The sequence below is a fragment of the Ostrinia nubilalis genome, chromosome 4 (assembly GCF_963855985.1).
Source record: "Ostrinia nubilalis chromosome 4, ilOstNubi1.1, whole genome shotgun sequence".
In the NCBI taxonomy this organism is placed as follows: Eukaryota; Metazoa; Arthropoda; class Insecta; order Lepidoptera; family Crambidae; genus Ostrinia; species Ostrinia nubilalis.
The window spans coordinates 3,621,063-3,629,720 of record NC_087091.1 but is presented as its reverse complement, the minus strand read 5'-3'; the positions used below and the strand labels follow the sequence as shown (position 1 = coordinate 3,629,720).

Below are 8,658 nucleotides of genomic sequence, written 5' to 3'. Positions count from 1 at the left end.
ATAAGTAATTCATGAAAAAATAGCAAACTTCTGGGAAATCTGAATGGGAAAAGTAGAATAATCCAGGAAATCAATAAGAAATCCACTCCAAGTCCTGAATTCCTGATTGGATTCTTAGGTGGAAATCTACTTTCAGTCCAATATGTTTAAAATTAGAACGAACCATTCATTCATTCATCCAAAAACAAAATTGTTAGCTAGATTTTGAATAGCTGACGATACATTTTAAGAAGAAAAAATACATGGAAGCAATCCACATTTGATATACACTACTCCAAAGAAGGCTAATTATAAAGATCAAACAGGATTATGTAAGGACACTAGGTATTAATGGAAGTAGGTATTGCGTCATCCGCCCATAACAAAATAAAAACTGCCGCAGAATAATTACTACAAGGTGTGTTCGAATATTCGGTTTAAGAGATTCTTTGATTTTTTTCAAACGCGTTATGCAATAGGGAGTCCTTTGTCTTGGTAACCCTCCCATGAATGACCTTCACAGGGCGTTTGTTGACAAACAAAATACAGGAGCGACTGCACGACGCAAAACGCACGTGGTACGGGCCAACCGGTCCAACCGGCAGCCGGCGCGGCCATGTTTGTTGTCACGCCATCAATCCGTCTCACTCCCACACATCATGCTTCTCGCTCGCGTGCCTACGTGACTGACAATAACAAAAACATAACCCTTCCTAAACGAAAAACACGACTGCAGATAGTAAATGCGTATGTTGGATAACCCTCCGAGATTGTTGCCATTATAATCTGGTTCCACTACATTTCATTCCTCCTTAAATGTATTGGAATGTTCGGGTGGTTCGGCCACGTAGGATTATTTACTATAATATCCTTTGGATAAAGAGTAGATAAACATAACAATAACATATCACGTGATATACATATTTATAACATCGTGTGAGCTAAATGCTATCTATGGATGATTACAACCAACGATGAAAAATTATTCAATAAATTAAGAATATTGCAAATGACTCGAAAATTTTATTTGTAAGTTATCCATGAGATCATTATTTTGTCAAAACTACACTTCAAGCAAATTAACATAAGTCATTACTGAGGCCAAAGGTTGTGTAATTTGCAATTTGTTATTAACTACCGCACATTAGAGGTTTCGTTGGATCACTCTCATTTTTCGGGGAACTGCAAAAACGATTCGAGTTACCCCCTATTGATTTCCTGGAACGGCTACTACAACTGCGTGTCGGGGTTACTCCAGTAGTATTTGCTAATGAATAGTATTTACAAATTACAAGTTGCGTGAATACCCTTTCTTTCGTCGCTTTTTTGCTTTAGTGCTGGACTTTGATTGTGATTTAGGGCTATTTGTATTACACTCCCTGCGCGGTAAGCACCGAGACCGTTCCTTTGTTCGCTTCCAGTGTAAGTGCCGGCACAAAGGCACTCCTTACTTTGTGCTTCTGTTTTACCGCAGTTGTTGTTACATTCTTATTCTTAGTTTGCAATATACGAAGTACTGTATTATTTAAATAGGCAGCTGCTATAAACTTACCACATTTTAACCAAGTAATTTTAGTATCCAATGTAGGTACAAACTTCTACAAACCTTTCTTCAAGACGCTTCGAACTATGGAATCGATGTTGAAATCATCTCCGTGCATGATGAGAAACTGGAACAAAGAGAAAGAGTTCAGTTTGTTTCTGGCTATGCAAATTATGTTCAAGCTCAACGTTACACGTTTGACTTAACAAAGCAATTACATAACCGACTCTTCCCACCTTCCCTGGGGAGCTTTTATAGCCAGCTATAAAGTTATACGTTTAAAATTTATTACATGGAGGCTTTGAAACTGTTTAAAGGATTATGAAACGAGTGACTTCAGGACAAGGTCTACTACCGACTGCATTTAGGCACGATTCCCGAAACTCGTAGAGGGTCACGTACACAGTTGTTACACACGTATACATACTTATAGAGAAGTGGGGTTGCACCGGGGTATTCCCGAAGAGCACATTTTTTGTAGGGTCTTTGTGTTAAATTTTCAAAAAGAGTGAAAGCCCCGTTGACGAATTAGATTCAAACACGTCATCTATGATGCTCATGCAGCTGCTGCACCTGACAAGTGGATTTACGTTCGTTTTTGTTAATCTCTATTCCTTACCTGTAAGAAATTAGGGATCAAGTCCTGACAAGTTGTCCATTGTAAATCCAAATAATAAGTAAGCGTATGCGGGTCCCGTTTATTATGTAGAGACGCATACAAAACGAGCTTAGTACCACTACCTATGAAGAATATTTTAAACAAATTATGTGGATTGGCTGAATATATTTGAGTAAGTACATATTCTGAAGCAGCGAGAAGTCAACAAACCGTTTACGTAATTCACAATTTGTCAACGTTTAGCGAATGAACACTAAAAACCTTGCACAAACACAATGTCGGATGATAGCTAATGTTTGCTGTGTAGTCAGACTGCCAGGCACTAACTAATTATGACGCTCTTGAAGCAGATTTCATCCAAAATATCTAATTATTACTGAGCAGAGAATAACAATGCCATAGATGGGGGCCAGGCTAGAGAAAATCATAATCATAATAGAGAATCTGAAATACCTACTATACCTCTTCAGACAGGGTGTCCCAAAAAGTAGTGTCAAACCGAAGCCCAGAGGTAGAGCATCACCAAATCACCGTGACTTTTGATAGTTTTCGAGTTATGATTTTTTTATCTTGTATCAGGTATTTAGGGTATTTCAGCGGCGTTCTTTTCATTCTTATTCTATAGTTTTCACATTTTTGTGCCTTTCCTATTTTGATATTTTTGGATTTTTTGGCAAACAAGTTTAAATTAATTAATTATTAATTATATTATTATTGTACCTATTTCCAACACAATGTATATTGTTTTTAAATGGAATAAACTGATGACTTATGACTTAAAACGCTCTTCATACGATAAGCAGATGGGTGATAGATCGGATTGTAGACAATTTTTTTTCTAGGGACCATGAGTAATCAAAAAATTTTTTATGCGAGTCAGCCCAACATAATAGAACAATTGAGATTATGATCTGTAGAAATTAATTACATACATACATTGTTACGGTTAGTTAAGTTCTTGGAAGATCAACATAATGATAGTATTTTATCTTAAGATTCTCTTAAAAACAGTGAAAAATATCTTTCAACCTTTGCAGATCAAGTAGCTGTTATCCTCAGATCATAGAATGATCTGAGCTGTTATCGATCCACATACTAAAACCAATTGGGCGGATTCTGTACTAAAATTAGGGCACTGCTATGTAGAGGTGAGCCGATTTTTCTGGCTAGAAGTGTAAAGACTTTACGGTCACCCAAACCAAGGTTACGGAAAATGTATTTGCATTGGTGATGTGGACTTTTTGCGTTGTTCTTTGTAGTGATGTTTTAAACATGTGGGGCTCGGAGCGCGACCAGTGTCGACAACCTTACAAACTATACATCAAACATAAAGGATTTCAATGTTCGAATTTGTTCAAATATTATAATTGATTCGCTTGATAACTTTTAAAAAAAATAAAACCGACATCAAATGCGTGAACACAAAAAAAAACTAAAAATTAAAAATATTGCGTATAAAAAAGTTCATCCCCAATTTTCCACCCTTGGGGGTGAAATATTTTCTTCAAATTCGCATGAAACCACCCTTTTGATAATACCTATTCAGCAAAAAAATAATCGTTCAAATTGATTTATAATCGGCGGAGATATTGCGTATAAAAAAGTTCATCCCCAATTTTCCACCCTTGGGGGTTGTTTTTTCTATTATTAAATTTAAATGGGACCACCCTTGAGGTATTACCTATACGCCGAAAAAAGATTTGTTCAAATCGGTTCATAATTGGCGGAGTTATCGCGTAACAAACATAGAAAAAAAAAAAACATACGGGTCGAATTGAGAACCTCCTCCTTTTTTGAAGTCGGTTGAAAATAGAAAAGCAGGCAGTGTTAGAATATAAACGCTAAGGAAAAATAATCCTAGAAATTTTTTCCTGCTGTGATATCACAATGTATCGATTCTAAAAATTCCTAAGTATGAGAATTTTTATTATGAATTAAAAGAGGGGTAGGTATTACTCTACAAAACATCCTAAGGGATTTGTATTACATATTATGTCAAAAAAACTAAATCTACGCAAAAAACTGCGTAGCCGCAAGCGACTATGTACCTATGTAGTGTAATAAAAATTGTAGTAATTAAACATGATCATAACGTTACTACGGTAGTGGAAGGAAGCTGGTCATTATAACTTTACTGACAGACCGTAAATAAATTAATTACTGTAGCTAGTTCACAATAATAGTTCGAAATAAGAACGAAAGTTGAAAAACAATATCCACCTGTACAATAGCGACAAACATCGTTCGCGACACGAGGCTTATGGTCAAGGACAGATTCCCATTAGAAATTCAGATTCCCAAAAGCCTCCTACTTCATTGGTATTCGCAAATCGATCTTCGAGGTCAGCGTCCCGTTTCTTTTTTGATACAAATGGCCCCACATTTATATCAGGATGAATAGTTGGCTATTAACAATCAATTTTATGGAGTTCCGCAATCATCTTTAACATTGAGCTAATTCCAAATGTTTCGTAACCAATAAGTGGTTCATGAATGTAGCCATTGAGCACTCTCGAGTGGGATTGAAATATTGCACAGGAACCATCTTAGATATGGTTCGTTTGTTGCTGAGGACTCCAAAATGGTATCTACTCCGACATGTTTAGTGCTATTATACAAATCTTGCTCGGGTGATGTCATCCTCTTCGCAAGTACAGACACCGGCACATGAATGTAAACACTGTAGCACCTTATGCGGTTGTAAAAGGTATGATTTTGCGATAAAAATGTGTAGTCTGACGTGCTGTTGTCTGTACATGTGCTTAAACCCACTACCAATGTCTTCCACTGTTCTTGTATATGTATAAGTACGCAAATTAATACTTTGGCGAGTGGAAAGTTCCATGACGGGTGTTATGGAAATATTTTTAAATTTCAAATCGATCGTCGCTTTAGCATCTCATATTGATTGCTGAATAGAATCGCTTATTATAAAAGGAAATGAATCGCACCGAGCAAAAATCCAGTTATACGCAGGAAACATAATACTTTTTGTCGTAAACAAGTTTTTATAAGAATGGCGGTTTGTTTATAAAAACTGAGATAGGTAGGTCTGTCTATCTCGCCGATCGATCACGTTTCGATCTCGGTCAAGGATGAGCGGTCATTTAAATGAAGACAAACTAAGCGAATTACTCGGTTAATAGCAGTGTCTAAAAAAAAAATCAACTGTAATAGCCCTTTCCGTATAATCCGTGAAAGATTCAGGGAAAGTTATAGTAACGAAGACTCTACATTTGCAAAATAAATCATTCTAGTCTTTGCAAACTTATATCGGTAGTCCAATCTGCATTTTACAGTACCAAACATTTTATTAAGGGATTAAGAGTATGAAGAGATACGCTAAAACTGAAACATCTTTATCACTTTCATCGCTTAATGACTCCACTCCATCAAGACAGGTAATAAATAATGATATCAACATTAAACAAATTATCAAAACGGCACGAGTTGTGTACGTGACAAAGCACCCGATTACATAACTGTTAAAAAAAGTAAAGACACTGGATTTGGAATTAATAAACAAAACAATGTGCGCAGTAGTTTTCACGTATCTCATCCTATCTTTGCTCAACCGATAACCTGAATCTTACGCACGTTTTACTAAGCACTATTGATAGCAGATGAAAATATCTTAAGTCAAAACAATTTGTGATTGTGATTGATTATACAACCGCACAGATGTAAATACCGCTTGAAAAACAATGAACACAACTAAACGACAAATCAGCAAGACAAGAAAATGGAAATTTAGGAAACATTTTGTTGGAAGAAAAATATTTTTCGTGCCTAATTCTGCGAAAAATCTTATAACACGAATACACCTGAATATACTTATCAGAAATCGGTTCTGAAAAACCTGTCAGGTGCCAGTATTCCACAAACATTGTGATCGCTAAGAAGAAGCTTACGATTTTTCTAATTAGACATCACGTTTTTTCATTTTTTTGTCGATTTCCATGGGTGTCAATCGCGTAGGAAAATATTAAATCAAATGCCTTTTTGCCTTCGTTTCTAAAAAAAAAACTGAAGTGTTAACAGAGCATATCTATTGAAATAGAAAACCTAATCCAATTAGTTCGCCTTATCGGCGTTGCTGTGTCTAGCCGCTATAATTATAGAAAAAATACTTGTATAGCTTCTAAACAAACAAAAGTAACGTACGGGGTATTGATTAGATCTGTATTTTTTATATTTCGATACCGTAATGTCGAGATTTTGCCGGTATTTCTCATTATGTGACTCATTATCTTTATTAGGTATTGATTACGTTTTTTCTAAGAATAATAGCATCTTACGTTTATAGTTTTACGAGTACGAGTAATAAAGAACCGTTTGAAAACAGTCACTGTTTATCGCGCGAAGACTAGGAAGACATAGCGTACTATCTAGAACTACATGTATAACAACTTCCTTCCAGTTCTAGACCTCGTAAATACTAAATAGCGTACGACGAATGCAACTCTTTATCGTTTGCAACTTAGTAGTGCGCGTACGCAACTATACAGTTTACCATCCATGACCTGCTTATCCGACTATAGTTGCTTCTCTTCACATGATTTGTGATTTTCCCTATTTGTTCAAAGTCAAAGTCGACCGCTTTATTATTACGGCACCAAGCACTTTTTGTTCTTTACATTTTCCTTTTTCTTGCTAATATTTCTTGTTACCAATTTTACGCAATCGTTTGGTAAACAATTTATTTTTTGCAGACTGAAAATATCGCAAAGCAAATAACTTAGGCTACTTTTTTTCACGTGAATTTCCGATTTTCAGTGAAATATTTACAAAACATAGGAATAAGTTGCCAATTTTATTCGAAACAAACACTAAAGAGACAAGTAAAAAAATGTTGGTACGTATCAAAAACCTTCTTCCTAATATTGTAAGAATAATATCTATAACTTTATTATCCAATATTGTAGCTTTTCGTAAATGTAATGGATGTTTGTTGTCTCCATCTTGAAGAAGTACCTATACTGTGGGAAATAATGCTTGAAATGGTTTATGAATACAAATAGCTATTATTCGCACCGTGTTTCTGAACTTTGTATCACACGTAATATAAAAATGCCTTAGGTACGTCTTGCTCTATTGTTATATGGAAATCTTTGTAAAAATAATGTTTATTTTTTACTACGTAATGGATAAAAATAGATACAATAGATACGCAGGAATATCTAAAAAGTTAAATACATTTTTTTTATTTAATTACATCCTAACCTGATGAAAATTGCTCTCTACGGGTTTTGAATCACAACCACAGATGGGCGTTATCAAACTACCAAGCCATAAGCATTCGTCAAAGGTAGCTAAAGTATCTATTACAGCTAATTGTAACGACTAAATCGTGTTACGTGTGCTTTTAAACTCATTAACCGGCTATGACAGAAGCCAAGGTAATTTTCATCGTCGTTGTTATGTCACCCTTTCGGCAATATAGGTTACTGCATAATTATTGTTCAGTATGTTTGTCCATTAGCTCAAAACATTTCAATGGTGTTTCTCCTAATTTAATGTCAATTAAAATAAAAGAGTAGAAAAATTACTTATCCTATGGTAATTAATTAAGGTAAATGAAAGTTCCTGATAATCTGATTCAGACGATGATTTCATCGATTTCTAACTACATCGGTAGAGTTCTCGAATATCATAAGCTACTTTTACTGGCAATGACATTTTCGTGGTCGTTGTCATTAAATAAAACTAAAGACATCGTGAGCAAAAACATGTCTCTTTTAATGAGACAGCCATCATCATAATGAATGCCAATAACTTGATGAATTGAGCGTGAAATATGTGTAAAAAAGTATTTTTCTGATATACAACGAATACTTCAATAATGTCATTATTGCTCAATCTCTTAAAAGCAAATCCTTGAGTCAATTTACATAAGTGCAGGACAAAGAAAGGCATTCAATAAACTCATACTTGTTTACATATTTATTTAATTGCAAAAAAAAAAAAAATTGTTTCCTTTTACTATCGAAGAAATTTTAAGGATTACATTTTGAGTGAGTAATCTAAATGGATCGAAGTATTATCGTAAATCACATTGCATGTTGTTAAAGAATTACCACGCCTAGCCAACTCATAGCCACGTAGAGCCACCGAATGTGAGTCACGTAGAACATGCAATTTTAGTAAAAGGTAGCCCAATACTTATTAATATATGAATAAGTATGAGTCGATTTGTGTATAGTAACATTCACGAATTATTACATCAGAAACTAGACTACATTAAAAACTCATTAAAAAAACTCATTAAAACTCATTTATTTCTGTAAATAGGCTTAAAAAAAGCACTTTTACACGTCCCAGTATTAACCCTACCACTGCTTCAGGACAATAAATGGGCCAGTGCTGAGAAGAAGCAGCGCAAGAAACTCAGTCACTATTGTCAGCCTCTTTTTCAAAGGTTTACATGCTTTAAAATGTACAAAGTTATAAATATTTATGCGAGCTAGGCAGTAACGTATCCCAAACATTTTTATCTTTTAAATAATCATCGACTTTA

General features: G+C 34.9%; 1 long non-coding RNA gene across 1 annotated transcript in view; it reads right to left on the bottom strand.

Annotated features, from left to right (window-relative positions):
* Positions 1-1,584: 1,584 nt before the first annotated feature.
* LOC135088499 (uncharacterized) overlaps positions 1,585-8,658 on the bottom strand; it is a 39,114-nt gene continuing 32,040 nt past the window's right edge. Inside the window, exon 3 of the long non-coding RNA XR_010261048.1 lies at positions 1,585-1,649. This is a non-coding gene — a long non-coding RNA (uncharacterized LOC135088499). The remainder of the gene's footprint in view (positions 1,650-8,658) is intronic.